Below are 16,348 nucleotides of genomic sequence, written 5' to 3' on the forward strand. Positions count from 1 at the left end.
TGAACAGACAGCAGACCTGCACAAAACCTCTTCTAACTGAAGAAGTAAGAGTGATCAAGAACAACTGCCTAAAGAAATGTAGAGCCCTTTAAAAAAAGTGATAATTATAAACTTTTTATTTTTATACATTTTAAAATAAACAGATTTATTTTAAGCTCTAACAACTATATAGGGCTGGTTGATATATATATGAGGAATGTGTAGAATATTTCAAAATTTTAGCTAAAGTTAAATGGTTCAAAGTATTCACTTAATGAATTTAAGCCACTTTATGAATTTCAACCACATTGCATTCTGTGTGCTTTTAAGAAATTAATAAAAAAAAAACAATAATTTAATAATAATACTATTCTGCAAGTGTGCATTAAATTGATAAGAACTTAAATTACAGGTAATTATAATATTACTAAAAATACAATAAAACAAATACAATAAACACTGTTCAGTTGAACATTGTATTCATACAATTGCAATTGATAAAAATACAGGTTCTATAAAAATATTAAGAAACGTTTCATCATTGATAATATGGAAAAAAGACACCAAATTAACATTTCTGAAGGACTATGTAACTATTTAAATGATTATGTTATTTCAGCTTTGTTATAAAACATATATTCTGCAAGACTGATTCTGATGCTTGTGTTTCTATTAAATGTGTAACTTACATACTTATTTTGAATATTTATTTATTAATATTATTATTTTTTTACTTATTTTTCTTTAAATTATTCATTTATTTATTTTTATTTTTTCTTTAATAACTTGTTTTTATCTATTTATAATTATTTTTATTTATTTATTTATTTATATTATTATTTTTTATTTATTTACTTATTTTTATCTATTTATATATTTGTTTATTTATTTATTTATTTATTGTTTATTTATATTATTATTATTTACTTATTCTTCTTTAACTTATTCATTTATTTATTTTTATTTTTTATTTATTTAGTTTTATCTATTATATAATTATTTTTATTTATTTATTTATTTATATTATTTTTAAATCATTTTTCTTTAACTTATTAATTAATTTATTTTTATTTTTTATTAATTTAATTATTTTTATCTATTTATATAATTTGATTTATTTATTTATTTATCATTTACTTGTTTTATTTATTAATTCATTTACATATTTCTATTTATTTATTTACTTCATTCATTCATTCATTCATACATTCATTTTCTTGTCGGCTTAGTCCCTTTATTAATCAGGGGTCGCCACAGCGGAATGAACCGCCAACTTATCCAGCATTTGTTTTACGCAGTTGACGCCCTTCCAGCTGCAACCCATCTCTGGGAAACATCCACACACACACACTCACTCACACTCATACACTACGGACAATTTAGCCTACCCAATTCACCTGAACCACATGTCTTTGGACTGTGGGGGAAACCGGAGCACCTGGAGGAAACCCACGCAAACGCAGGGAGAACATACAAACTCCACACAGAAACGCCAACTGGCCCAGCCGAGGCTCGAACCATATTTATTTACTTATTATTATTTATTTATCTACATTTTTCATTTATTTATTTTTATTTATTTTTTGTTATTTATTTGTTTTTATTTCTTTGCATTTCTCTGTTTTTATTCGCTTTTCACTATTATTCACTTATTTTTTACTTACTTTTGTTACTTTGTTTGTTTGTTAAAAATATGCTCAAACATAAAACATCAATTAGTCACAATAATTCAACCTGCAACAGCAGTTCATTTTAATAAACATGATTGTTTTAATTCAATTAAAAACATCACCTTGAAGAGTCATATTTTGGTTCACACATTTAAAGTTAAATGAAATTAAAAAATAAACATATAAAGTTTAATGACAGAGAAAACAACATGATATGAGAGAAAAGCAATGTGATATATTGAGCCAAATTACACCTAAAGCTGATAAGAGTGAATGAGACAAAGGAATCAGGCATGCTGTTGCGTTAGATTATCTCTGAAACATTCAATTACACAATTCCACTTGCATAACCTTCATTACATAACTTTTCCATTTCTCGTTCTTCAGACTTATCACTGTCCCTTTAACGCACAGCTTAACGCAGCCACAGTCCCTGACCTCACATTGTTATTCGGCCCAGCTAAACCTCAATGTGTAATCCCAACACACCACGCGTAGCAATACTTTATTTCACAAATTCCTCTCCCTCAGTCAGTACATACTGTATTCATACATCCAAAAACGACAGCGCTTTATATTTAGCAATATAAGAAAGCAGGTCAGAAAACTGTCATTACAGAATGACAAAAAACTCCAGTTTTTCTCTACTAAAGTTATCTTTTCCAATAGACAATATTAGTAAAATATCATAGGGGTTACGAGGTTTAGTGCATTTAAACAGATTCATTAAACAGATATATTTCTTAAAATAATATTTTAGTCACCAAACATATTGAAATATAATACTATTAAATTCAAGCAAAATATTGCATAAAAAAAGTGATTGTTCCTATTTTTTTAATTTGTATTTAATATTTTTCTATAACATAAACTTGTTATAGACCATTTAAATGTGGTCATGTCATTGTCCCATGCACAGGCTTGTTATCAAACTTTTTCACAACTGTAATGAGGCAATTCAATCATAACGTAATGTTAAAACAGCTATCATAACATTATTAATCAATATGTGGCTCTTTTTCGATTCTCGGAACCTATAACATTTATAGAATTTATTATTGTAAAACAGGAAATACGTTGGGACCATTCTTTTTGTTTACATCCCTCAAAATGGTCTTTAGAAGCTTTAGGACCGTTATTGTAAGTTATTTTGTTAGATAAGCTCCAGATTTGGCTTCAGAACTGGCTAATCTATTATATATGCACAAATATTATATTGTATAGCTTCCTATTAAAATTATGATAAAAAAAGATAGATTAATGAGGGGTGTACTTATATATGCTGAGCACTATATTTATTTATATATTTATACAGTTAAAGTCAGAATTATTAGCCCCCCTGAATTATTAGCCCCCCTGCTTACTTTTCCCCCAATTTCTGTTTAACAGAGAGGTTTTCTCAACACATAACAGTTTTAATAACTCATTTATCATAACTGATTTATTTGATCTTTGCCATGATGACAGTAAATAATATTTGACTAGAGATTTTTCAAGACACTTCTATACAGCTTAAAGTGACATTTAAAGGCTTAACTAGGTTATTAGGTTAACTAGGCAAGTAAGGGTAATTAGGCAAGTTATAATATAATGATGGTTTGTTTTGTAGGCTATCAAAAAAAAAAAAATTGCTTAAAGGGGCTAATAATTTTGACCTTAAAATGGGTTTTAAAATTTTTTAAACTGCTCATATTCTAGCCGAAATAAAACAAATAAGACTTTCTCCAGAAGAAAACATATTATCAGACATACTGTGAAAATTTCCTTGCTCTGTTAAACATCATTTGGGAAATATCTTTAAAAAAATAATAATAATAAAATGGGGGTAATTATTCTCTGACTTCTGACTTTTATTATTATATATATATATATATATATATATATATATATATATATATATATATATATATATAAAACGCATTATTTTTTACATGAAGTAAAATAATATATAATAATATATTTTCAAAATTTTTATAATTAAATATAAATAATAATATAATTATAATTAAATATATAATTTCTATAATTTCAAATATAGTTCATATAGTAAAAACACTTGACATAAGTATCTGATTTGATTTGTAATTTTATGAAACATGATAACAAATTAAATTTAATTAAATTTATATAAAAAAAAAACACTCACACAAGTTATGTAAAATATATAACTTTTAGCATTTTAAAAATATATAGTGAAACCAGTGATCTAACCCAAAGATCAGACTACATTTGTGGAATTGTGTAACAAAATAACATAATTACACTTAATTGAATTGTGTAATTGTGATACACGATAACAAAATAAAATGTAATTGAACTTATATTTAAAAAATCAATATAAAAATATTTGAGCAAAAAAATTATAATAATTTTAATCATTTTAAATTATATAGTAAAAAAAAACTTTGATCTGACCCAAAGATTTGACTAGATTTGTGTAATTATGTTAGATGATAACAACAATTATTGAATTGAATTCATAAAAAATGAAAATGTTAAAAATATTTTTACATAAAAAAATTATATAACATAAAATGCATTATTTCTATCATTTCAAAAATTATAGTAAAAATTTACCTGACCAAACGACCTGACTACACTTGTGAATTTTTGTTGCACAATAAAAAAAAACTAATTTAAATTAAACTGAATTAATATTTAAAAAAATAAAACACTTATTTATTTATTTTTTTACATTGGTAAACACATTATTGGTATTATTATAAACATTATATTGTTATTATTTAAATCGTATAATTTCTATAAATTTTAAATATATAGTAAAAATAACATTAATCTGACTAGATTTGTGTAATTATCTTATATAAATAAAAAACAAATAAATTCAATTGAATTAATTTAAATACACTCAATTAAAATACATAAAAAAAACTGATAAAATTTAAAATGTATAATTTCTGACTAGATTATAGTGAAGTTTTGTCACACAATAATTCCTATGCAAAACAGAAACAGTACACAGGCTGAATAAAAATGCTAAGTCACTCTCTTCCAAAAAGAAAAAACAAATAACAGCAGTCATGTTCACATTGCTTGAATACCAACCATTCCTCATGCATGTATTCAAAAGCCAATTTGAAATGATCTGAAAAGTGCTATACAAATACTCCTGAATTGAATCAGAGTCTAAAAGTTTCAATCGCTTTCAGAAAGTTTCCAGAAAGATGTTCTTGCTTATGTGGGTGGAATCGCTAAGCTCAGACGATACAAGGACACGGAATTCAGGCCTCAGACGACAGAAAGACATTTAATGAAACAAGGATGGAAAGGCTTACCTGTGAGTCAGCAGAGGGTCAAGATCACGGGTGGGCAGAAGAGCAGCACATAAAGAGAAGAAGACAGAGAAAGAAGACAGTCAGTTCAATTGTGCTATTGGATGCAAAAGAACTTCAAGTACAGTTTAACAATGTGCACTGACTAAGATTAAAGACAATGTTCAGGTGTAGACGTAATGAAAAAGGAACAAAAGAAGATTTGATTTAATGCAAGACTTCTGCTGGCAACAAGGGTAAAATGTTAGTCAGTTGTTATATATAATATATAATTGTTATATATACTATTCTTCGAATAATACCTAATAATAAAACAAACCAACTGGAACAAATTTATTTTGCTGCATTTACACGACATGCACAACTTCATTATGCTGTTATGCTACAGTATAATATACTTTGGAAATACATAAATATATTTCATTAAAATTTGCAGCTTGTCTATATATTATGAAAACAGACAACAAATTATGTGAATATAATAAAACAATTAATAGAATAAAATAGAATAGAATAATATAATATAATTTATTTCTCCGCACAAATTTTTTATTAAAACTATTTGCTTGCTTCTTTGTGCTGTTGTATTGTTTATTGTGTTAATATTTATTTTTCTACATAAGTACATAAGCTGGTTAAATTATAATATATATATATATATATATATATATATATATATATATATATATATATATATATATATATATATATATATATATATATATATATATATATATATATTATATATATAATATAATATAATATAATATAATATAATATAATATAATATAATATAATATAATATAATATAATATAATATAATATAATATAATATAATATAATATAATATAGAAGTTTGTATAGGTTGTATTAAATTACATTCATTAAATGTCATCTGAAAATGTTATTTATTTATTTATAAATGTAAGATTTTAAATCACTAAATTGGTTTAATTGTCACTGAAATTAATGTTTGCAATTTCAACAACAAAAAATATATTTTTTTTAAAAGGAAACAAATTAATAGTTTATTTAAAGAGGCCTGTTTTTTCTCTCTTTTACGTTTAGTATTGGGCTTTAATAAAGAAAAACAACCCTTTATCAGAGTATGTGTTTAATCGATGGAATTATCGTGAGATCGATAGATTACACGATTACTAAAATATTCGATAGCTACAGCCCTAACAAAGAAACACAAGAGACAAGTATAAGGTTGACCAAATAGCAAGGATGTACCAAAATGAAATTGCAGTGTCGAAAAACATAATCAAACATTGTGGATGCACTTGGCCGAAAACTGAAATGAAAACCGAAAAACTTTTATTTAATGATTTATAATTTTTTAAAACTTTAACTCAATCACTTCAATTATACTTATATAATTATACTTGAATTACACTTTATAAGTATTACACTGTAGAAGAGCTGGGTTCCACACAAATCCTTTATGTTGTGGCAATACAAATCGGGTTAACAAATGTTTTTACAAACTTAGGTGGATTGAACATAAAACAACTGAGTTATCACAAAAAACGCAGACGTGATGTGACGTGACGTGACATGACGTGACGTAACAAAACGTAACAAAACATAACACAACATAACATAACATACTGTAACGTGACGTTACGTAACATAACAACATAACGTAACGTGACATAACGTAACGTAGCATAGCCTAATGTAGCACAGCACAGCATAGCATAGCATAGTATAACATAACATAACGTAATATAACGTAACATAATGTATTGTAACATAACGTAACGTAACGTAACGTAACAAAACGTAACGTAACGTAACATAACATAATGTAACGTAACATAAATTAACATTACGTAACATAACATAACATACTGTAACATAACGTAACGTAACGTAATGTAACATAACGTAACATAACGTAATGTAACTTAACGTAACATAGCGTAACTTAACATAACGTAAATTAACGTAACTTAACGTAACGTAACATAACATAACATAACATACTGTAACATAACATAACATACCGTAACATAACATAACGTGACGTAACGTAACATAAAAAAACATAACATACCATAACACAACATAACATAACGTAACATAACACCATAACATAACACACCATAACATAACATAACAAAACATACTGAAACATAACATAACGTAATGTAACGTAACGTCATGTAACGTAACATACTGTAACATAACATAACGTAATACACCATAACATAACATAACATAACATAACATAACAAAACATAACATAACAAAACATAACATAACATAAAATAACATAACATAACATAACATAACATAACATAACAAAACATAACATAACATAACATAACATAACATAACATAACATAACATAACATAACATAACATAACATAACATAACATAACATAACATAACAAAACATAACATAACATAACATAACATAACATAACATAACAAAACATAACATAACATAACAAAACATAACATAACATAACATAAAATAACATAACATAACATAACATAACATAACATAACATAACATAACATAACATAACATAACAACATAAAGTAACATAACATAACATAACATAACATAACATAACATAACATAACATAACATAACATAACATAACATAACATAACATAACATAACATAACATAACATAACAACATAAAGTAACATAACATAACATAACATAACATAACATAACATAACATAACATAACATAACATAACATAACATAACATAACATAACATAACATAACATAACATACCATAACACAATGAACAAAACGTAATGCAACGTAACATAATGTAACACACCATAACATAACATAACGTAGCGCAATGTAACACATCATAACGTAACATAATATAACCATTTCTGGTAATGTTTCTCTCTCCTCTGTGCATCATCTTATTTAAATGCAAGCTGGTGCTTTGGCTATATGCAATGCATTTGTATTGCCAACAACAATGCAAATACAGTAGCTGTACTTGTAAGAGTAACAGAATGAAAGCAAGAGTGATAGTGGAGGGTGTTTCTAAAGGGGTGGTCCGGGGCTCGGCAGTGTGAGATATGGAGGTGTTCTTCCAGCAGGCTGCTTCCTTTCAGCTGTCATCTGTCTCTGTCAGCGCATGAATCCTCATACAGCACTCTCTGAGCTCAGCGGAGCACAGCTGTCTGCCCTCTCTCATGACAGACAGCAGGACAGCCAGATCACACACACACGCATACACAGACACACTACACCTGATGCAGAGCAGGCCTGAATGGAATTTGCAAACATTTTTTTTATACATATATATTGAAGGAAAATCTGTAGATGTGTAACAGATTGCACATGGGATACTATGATAGTCTCCTTTAGAGATATTTCTGACATACAGTAGACAATCATTTCTAGAATTCACGGGTAAAAAAAAAAGGTTTTCAAGATTGAAGGTGTGTACATTGTAAAAAAGTGATTATTTACTTAACTTAAAAAGTGAGTAAACCCGTTGCCTTAAAAGCGACAAGTTGACTTTAAAAAAAGTAAAGCATTTGTAACTTGGGACTTTTTGTCACGATTACCAGCAATCTAGCCTATACATTGGGATGGCTGATGTGAAACTGACGTTTCAACACAGTGTTGAGATCCTGAAGTGCAAGTGTTTCGAAACCCTGCACCAAAGCATGATCTGAAACATCAATGTCACGTGACTAAGGTGATTCGAAACACCTAGGTCACGTGACTAAAGTGTTTAGAAAAATAGGTCACGTGACTTAAGCGATTCAAAGCGTTTCGAGACCTGGTGAATCTGTGTTTGAAAAAACTCTATCTCATGTAGCCTAGTGTGACTTAATTCGGACACATTACAAGTACAGAGTATTTAAAAACTAACATCTACAGCTGCATCACCCTGGATTCGAACCTATTTTCTTTAATTCAATTCAATTCAATTCACCTTTATTTGTATAGCGCTTATACAATGTAGATTGTGTCAAAGCAGCTTCACATAAAAGGTCACAGTAAATAGGAACAGTGTAGTTCAGTTTGTAGTGTTTAAGTTCAGTTCAGTTGAGCTCAGTTCAGTGTGGTTTAATAATCACTACTGAGAGTCCAAATATTGAAGAGCAAATCCAACGATGCGCAGCTCTACAGATCCTGAACCATGCAAGCCAGTGGCGACAGCGGAGAGGGAAAAAAAACTTCACTAAAGGCGGAAGTGAAGAAAAAAAACCTTGAGAGAAACCAGGCTCAGTTGGGCACGATCATTTTAATTTCTCCGCTGGCCAAACGTCTTGTGCAGAGCTGCAGTCTCAGTGGCGGAGGCTGGAAGCTGGCCTCAGCGAAGACTCGTCTGTCTCTGGAGCGTCATAGGAAACAGTCTCATGTTCTCCACTCTTCCATGACCATCGCAGTAGTTGTTCAGGATTCGGCCAGGTCCAGGATATGGAAACCTTGGGATCATCTCGTCGTTGGTCTTGGATCGAATCAGTGACTCTGCATAGTCTGAGGGCCTCGGGAAGAGTATCCCCAGGTGGAAATGGAGAATAAAGAAAATAATTAGCGTAGCTGATGTTCACAGTGTATATCAGCAAGATGCATAACCTGTGTGGAAGCCAGTGTATGCTTTACTGAACAGATAGGTCTTTAATCTAGTTTTGAATTGGGAGAGTGTGTCTGAGCCTCGGACGTTATCAGGAAGGCTATTCCAAAGTTTAGGAGCTATAAATGAGAAGGCTCGACCTCCTTTACTCGACTTTGCTATTCTAGGTACTACCAGAAGTCCTGAGTTTTGAGATCTTAAAGAGCGAGTTGGATTGTAGCGAGACAGAAGATTGGTTAGATAAGCAGGAGCTAGATTATTTAAAGCTTTATATGTAAGAAGCAATATTTTAAATTCAATACGAAACTTAACAGGCAGCCAGTGTAAGGAGGATAAAATTGGGGTGATGTGATCAAATTTTCTAGACCTGGTTAGAACTCTGGCAGCTGCATTTTGTACTAATTGAAGTTTGTTAATAGAGGATGCTGGGCAGCCAGCAAACAGTGCATTACAGTAGTCCAGCCTAGAAGTCATAAAAGCATGGACTAGCTTTTCTGCATCTGAGATGGATAGCATACTTCGTAACTTAGCTATATTTCTCAGATGAAAGAAAGCAGTTTTTGTGACATGGGAAATATGATTTTTAAAAGTTAAATTGCTGTCTAATATGACACCCAGATCTTTTATAGTAGAACTAACGCTAACTTTGTATCCCTCTAATTGTAGGTCGAGTTGTGAGATCTGCTGTGTACAGGATTTAGGCCCAATAAGTAATAATTCTGTTTTGTCTGAGTTTAAGAGAAGATAATTGTTGGTCATCCAGTCTTTAACATCTTTAATACACTCAGTTAGCTTGGACAGATTAGACGTCTCGTCAGGTTTAGTTGAAATATATAATTGAGTATCATCTGCATAGCAGTGAAAGCTGATCCCATGTCTTCTAATAATGTCTCCCAGGGGTAGCATGTATATTGTAAACAGTAAAGGGCCTAAAACTGATCCTTGAGGCACCCCGTATTTTACTGGGCTGATTTGTGAAGGCTGTCCATTTATATTTACAAACTGTAAATATAACGGTCAGATAAAAATAAACTGTAACGGTCAGATAAGTATGACTTAAACCATTGTAGGGCCTGTCCCTGGACACCTGTAGACTTTAAGCGATTAATAAGGATACCATGGTCAATGGTGTCAAATGCCGCACTAAGATCGAGTAGAACTAATAGCGAGATGCACCCTTGGTCAGCAGCTAAGAGTAAATCGTTGGTTATTTTCACTAATGCAGTTTCTGTACTGTGATGAGCTCTGAAACCTGACTGAAACACTTCAAAAACATTGTTGGTCTGCAGAAAGGAGCATAATTGAGCAGAAACAACTTTTTCTAGTATTTTAGATATAAATGGAAGTCTGGAACTCTCACTGCTTCACTAAATCACTTGAATCCTCAACTCTACAAGGTGGGGTGTAATTTGTCAATTTGCGTAACTGTTTCTTTGCTGAAGCTGTTCCAGAGCAATACATTAAAAAGGACCACTAGGTGTCCCTCTAGGGACAGGTTGCGAAATGTTTTGACGCTTCGACACATTTGCTCAGACTGTTTCAGTGTTTCATGAAGCCACACTTTGCCCACCACTACCTGTGCAGATTTTTAAGAGAATCGTCAGGCAGGCAAAGGTCAAAACAGGGACAGACAATCCAAAAGCGTAGTCAGAGTACGAGCGAATGGTCAGGACAGGCGGCAAACCAACGTAAACAGTAAAACAAAGCAAACGTCAAAACATGACAAGATAAATGATTCGTTATGCTGACAGTTTACAAGACTCAGCAAAGAGTGTGCGTGAATGAGTTGTTTGAAGTCCTAGTAATCAGTCCAATCATGAGCTTCCAACTGTGTTTGTGTAATCAGGGGGAATCAGGAACTGGTGAGTGAGTGCAAAGGCTTCTGGAAGTTGTAGATGTGTAGTTCTCCAGCAATCTGCACAGGCTAGTTTGCTGGTGATTGTGATACTTTTAAGTTGATTTAACTTAATTTTTTTATAATTATGTATGTAGTTCATTTTCTTAAACATTTTAAGGCAATGGGTTGACTCACTTTTTAAGTAAAGTCAACTAATCGTTTCAAATGCAACAGGTTTAATAGTAAAATCAACTAATAATCTACCAAATACACTAATAATACTTCATAATACTCCTAATACTCCCTTTGACATTATAATGTTTAATTGATCATCTACGCTCTCTCATACTCTTAAAGTAATAATTACTCATATTTAATGTAAACCTATCCTTCTCAGCATCTTTCCTTCTACAACATTTTTTTTGGTCCATATAAAGGTCAACAGTGTTCAGTGCTGCATTGGACCACCACTGAATTTCATTGAGCCTTTTCAAAAACCTTCTTCTTTAGTTCTCTAAAAATGTAATCATGCTGGTGAAATTTCTGCTAAATAATCTGGGTAACAAAAGCCTATTCCGGATGTCAATAGTATAGCAAATCATGAAGCATGGCTCACAAAAATGCCGCTTTGCAACCAAGAATATTTCTGTTTGTCAATCCAGCAAATTTGCGTGACCAACTTGAACGCAATGTAAAATATGTGGGGAAATGTTTCAGCCCAACACTGAACTCTCGGTCACACAGATTAAATTTAAATGACTGCATTTCAAATTCAGAGTTTTTATGCAACCGCACACACAAGTTTGGAACAAAATGAAAGTGAGCTAATGACAGAATTAATTTTACAGTGCCTTAGTATCAAATTAACCAATATATTCAATAATTAAACAATCTATGAGCAAGGAATGTGTGTGTAATCTTGTGAAAGACAGCCGTTTGAATCTTCCACAAAGCTTCCATTGGAATCCATGTAGGCCTATGGCTTTCTCTCAGCATATCACAAGAAGAATCCCTATTAAATATGCACCGTCACTGGTGTGGGATACCGACTGGGTCAGTGTGGTGCCAATCTTAGTCCATGAACTGGAAACAGCATTATATCTCCCATGTGTGGGCGGCAAACCTTGAGGCCAGGTTTATATTATTCCTTTGTTGTTATTTTGCAGCAAACAAAGACAGATTGTATTCTCATAAACACCACAGAACGGAGTTTCCTTTTTAAACCAGGTCAATGCTTCATCCGCCAACTCCACCCCATAAATCCCAGAAACAGTTGCAGGTCATCCGCACACAAAACCAAGCAAAAACAGCTATTACAGAAACCCTCAACAGCTCATCTTAACGTGGGTGGCATGAAACTTCACACACAAAAAAAAAAACAGAACAAAACCCCAATAAGTGGAGCCTCGGAGCTGCGACGGCTCCAAAAAAGAGAGAAAATATCTTCTTTCCCCCTCTGTGTTTGGCCTGGAGCCCCGCATACACATGCTTCAGCCAGACCTCTAGGAGTTTACTGCATAATTACAGTCAAAAACACAGGGGCTGATATATTAACAACAGCTACCGCTGGGCTGTGACCTTCTCACTCCTTTTGAAGTGCGCACCGAGTAAGAAAGGGAGAAAGAAAACAGAAAAAAGAAAATGAAAATTATTTCGGGAAAGGTCATGCAGCTCCCACAGCAGCTATAGCTACAGTATGCAACTGCCATCTACGTAGCATGCTAATTCCCGTAGCCTGAAGGGAGGTTTGTAAAGTACAATGTACTGTATATGCTTCGATGACTACATTTAGATCTAAAAGACCTACATAAAGACAAGTATGGACAAAATGAAATAGAAGTAGTTCTGATTTCCCTTTTACCATTTACAAGACCAGACCTACAAACAGTGCCATTAATGGAGTATATGCACAGCTAGTGTTTTTCAGTCAATGATGAACTTCCAGTGAAAGCTTTATGTCACTATTTTCAATTTCATAAGGTTCCTTTTACAGCATTGATGTTGTAATGTAATTAAAATATATTCAGTTAAATAGACTTAAGCATCCACTTGATTGTTAAAGCGTAAAAAGAGACGAAATACCGCGTAAACACGAGCGCCGTCATTAGCAGCAGGTTAACTCAAAAACTCCATTGAAAATACTGGGGTAAAATTAATTTCCATATTTTAAATATATGGCATGGGAAAATATAATTTAATGCAGTGCTTCTTGTTTGGTCTGATACCCATTTTATATCATATCTCAGGCAGGCAGCGATGATCACTGTTTTTTAAAGAAATCAGATGTTAAACGTGGCGATTGTGTATGGGATGACAATAATTGATAAAAATAATTGATACAAATATTGAATAATATAATATATTTTTATATTTTTATTTAATTATTATGAATATATATATATATATATATATATATATATATATATATATATATATATATATATATATATATATATATATATATATATATATATCTTTTTACTATTACTACTACTATTCACTGTGTTTACTATGTTTTTTATTATATAATTGTATGTTCTTTTTCATTGTAAACTTTATAAATGCTTTATAAAGGCAATACATCTGTAATATTTGAATGGAATGGAAAGGAAAGGAATGGAAAGGACTGGACTGGACTGGACTGGACTAGACTAGACTAGACTAGACTAGACTAGACTAGACTAGACTAGACTAGACTGGACTGGACTGGACTGGACTGGAATGGAATTGAATGGAATTAAATAATTTAACTGAATTGAACTTAACTGAATTGAACAGAAAGATAACTATTTACAAATATGGCACCAAATGGAACCAATACTTTAAAAGCATATTTAAAAGCATAAGCTTTTATGGCCAACAACATAAAAAACAATATAATAATACATTAATATATAATATGAGATTGCACTCGTGCAAACTGGTTCTGCTTCTCTAACACACTGTTTCTCAACCACGTTCCTGTCAGACCACCAGCTCTGCACATTTTCCACGTATTTTTATCCAAACACCCCTAATTCAGACCATCAACTCATTAGCAGAGACAGAAAGACCTGTAATGGATGTGACAGGCAAAGGAGACATCCAGAACATGCAGTGCTGGTGGTCCTCCAGGAACGTGGTTAAGAAACACAACTCTAAGAGATCACACACAGTATAACTCTAGCAGTACAACTTTTGCCACCTTTACAGTTATTAACATGAATAAGCATGGGGCTGTTTAATATGTAAATCTAATAATACACAGCAGCCGAGTGCATTATCTCAATCTGTTCACGGTAAATCTGTCATAATGTTTCACACCTGTTGTAAACCGTGCACAAAAAACATTGTAAAGATCTCAAAGGTGATGTCACTTAGCAACTTAATTTTCCACATGGATGTTTCCTGGCTCCATTTCCAGACATGCTTGCAGGCAATGTTTGAGTGAATATGACAATAATATCAGCTCTTTTGTAACGAGCAAAACTCTTTCAGTCCCATTGCCGTATAGATCGCTCTAACCTGTCATTAATGTGGGAGTGCGGCTCAGTAATAATTAGGCTGATTTCCTTCATTCAATCACATTCCGTTTTGCTAAAACAGCAGGGGGCCTAGGGTGGACCGAACGGTCCCTTAGCTGCTCCCCACAGCTGTAATTTGGAGCTGTTTGCATGTAAATGGACGTGCATTTGCAAGGTGTGAAATCAAGCCGGTTGGTTTGCCCCTCCTGCCAAATGCAATTACATGGACCCACGGTTCAGCCAAGACGTAGCTTCTCGCTAAACGGCGGCTCGGACTAATTGTACCGAGCTGTTAGGGAACCCAAGATGAAGGAGGAAAAAAGAGCAGGATCCTCAGAGCTAAAAGCAGTCAGTTAGAAATGCAATTACAGCAGAGGAGAGGACGGCCGGGCCGACAGTAGAGGTTACAATGACTGAGGCACTTGGTGTGTGATAGCCCATTACCAGTACGCATGATAGTTTCAATCAGCGCATAATAGCCATGCATTCTGACCAAACGACACTTTTTCACGAGCAACATATAAATCACAATTATTTTATTATGTAACGTTAGATGTTTTTGCCAGGGCCGATGTTGTGGAGGCCCTAGAGAGCGTGAAATGGACTTTCCCTCTCTGTCTGTTGGCTTTCACGTCACAGCTTGTGTGCTGACAGGATCGTCTCTAGAGGAGAGCAGGAGACTATGTGCTTTCGTGTGGTGCAAACAACTATTGGGCAATTTCCTGGGAATGAAGGGATGAGAATAACTGAGTAGTAGTATGGATGGACAGGTGGATGAGAATCACTGGAGAGTTAGATGGACAGGTATACAGATTATAAATACTATGGATGTACAGACGGATGGATGGCAAGTACTTGATTGATTAATGAACTGATGGATATTAAATATTGGATGGATTAATGGATGGATGTATGGTAAATACTGGATAGATGGTAAGTACTCAATGGATAAATGGTAAGTATTCGATGGATGGATGGTAAGTATTCGATGGATGGATGGATGGATGGATGGATGGATAGTAAATACCGGATAGATGGTAAGTACTGCATGGATGGAATACTGGATGGATGGATGATAAGAAATACTGGATGGATGGTAAGTACTGGATGGATGGATGGATGGATGGATGGAAGGATGGATGGATGAGAAATGCTGGATGGATGAATGGATGGATGGATGGTAAATACTGAATGTATGTATGGATGGATGGATGGTAAATATTGGTTAGATTGTAAGTACTCAACGGATGGATGGTAAGTACTGGATGGATAGATGGATGGATGGATGGATGGATGGATGAGAAATACTGGATGGATGGATTGATGGATGGATGAATAGATGAGAAATACTGGATAGATGGATGGATGGATGGATGGATGGATGGATGGATGGATGGATGGATGGATGGATGGATGGATGGATGGATGGTAAATACTCAATGTATGGATGGATGAATGGATGATAAATACTGGATAGATGGTAAGT

The 16,348-nt window shown here is 32.5% G+C and overlaps 1 protein-coding gene across 1 annotated transcript in view; it reads right to left on the minus strand.

Annotated features, from left to right (window-relative positions):
- hs6st1a (heparan sulfate 6-O-sulfotransferase 1a) overlaps positions 1-16,348 on the minus strand; it is a 234,078-nt gene that overhangs the window by 133,690 nt on the left and 84,040 nt on the right. The gene's annotated exons all lie outside the window — the stretch shown is intronic.

Source organism: Danio aesculapii, chromosome 2 (assembly GCF_903798145.1).
Source record: "Danio aesculapii chromosome 2, fDanAes4.1, whole genome shotgun sequence".
NCBI classification, from domain to species: Eukaryota; Metazoa; Chordata; class Actinopteri; order Cypriniformes; family Danionidae; genus Danio; species Danio aesculapii.